At 32.6% G+C, this 1,138-nt stretch overlaps 1 protein-coding gene across 1 annotated transcript in view; it reads right to left on the bottom strand.

Annotated features, from left to right (window-relative positions):
* Positions 1-738: 738 nt before the first annotated feature.
* Positions 739-1,138, bottom strand: part of LOC107459189 (probable polyamine transporter At3g13620) — a 2,542-nt gene continuing 2,142 nt past the window's right edge. Inside the window, exon 2 of the mRNA XM_016077406.3 lies at positions 739-940. The gene's annotated coding sequence lies outside the window, so the exon portion shown is untranslated. The remainder of the gene's footprint in view (positions 941-1,138) is intronic.

A 1,138-nucleotide genomic window follows, 5' to 3' on the forward strand; every position in this document is an offset into this window, starting at 1 on the left:
TTGGGGAGGGGCTGTGATGGGGAGGGAGAGAAAAGGTGGGCTGCAATGGGGAAGAAGAGGGAGGGGGTTGCATTGGGTAGGAGAGGGCTGTGATTGGGAGGGAGATGGAGGGGGTTGCATTGGGTAGGGGAGGACTGTGATTGGGAGGGAGATGGAGGGGGAGTCTGCGTTGGGAGGAAGGTATTCGGGTTTGAGGGATGGTTTGTCAGGGCACTAGAATATGGTGGCCATGTCAACATTGTATTTGTCAGAGATTTGCTGGCGAGCTTGGAGACACGCTCGTCAAATTTTAAAATCTTTTAGGGACTATTTTGTCAATAAAAAAAGTCAGGTACTATTTTGTCAACGCCAGAATCTTTCGGGTACCGATTTGGTATTTATCTCTTTTAACTAACCTATAATTTTATTTATATTGTTATATTATCATTGGTTTTTAAGATATCACTGAGACTTGATTATTGATTATTTAAAATTTGATGTTGAGACTTGTTATATATATTTAATTTTTTTAATTTATAAAATCGCAATCCAATCCAATTAAAACCGCTTGAAATTAGATCGGATTGAATCGGATTTTTTTTAAAAAGTCATCTAATCCATCGTAAGTAAAATTAATATTCAAATCAAATAAGTTTTTAATTCAAAACCGATCCAATCTGCACCACAAAAACCTCTACTATTGAGCCACTAGTATATATAATTCCAGTTCCAAAATTTTAAAAGGAAAACTATATATAATTGCTCATAAAAATTGCTGGAGCAACTTTTGATAATAATGTAAATAATAACAAATCTTTTGGTTTCGAATTTGGCAAGGTCTGAGCCTATCGCTCACTAGAGACATTTGATGAAATTTCTAAACAGGTAACAAGGACATAAAATAGCGAAGCTCCGATCTCAAGTAGTCTGTACGGTACATCCTACTTCTTTCTTCTCCAGCCTGAATTTTCAAAAATATAAACTCTCAATATAAACACTTAGTTTTAGTTTTGTTGTTTGATAAATCAAAAAAATAATATATTTTTATTTGTAATGTTTAAAAGATAAAAGTATTTTTAAAAGTACATAAAAATATTTAAAAACAATTTATATTTATTAAAATTAAAAATTTTAACATATATAATTAGTTTTTAAGTTT

This window comes from Arachis duranensis, chromosome 7 (genome assembly GCF_000817695.3).
Source record: "Arachis duranensis cultivar V14167 chromosome 7, aradu.V14167.gnm2.J7QH, whole genome shotgun sequence".
Taxonomy (NCBI): domain Eukaryota; kingdom Viridiplantae; phylum Streptophyta; class Magnoliopsida; order Fabales; family Fabaceae; genus Arachis; species Arachis duranensis.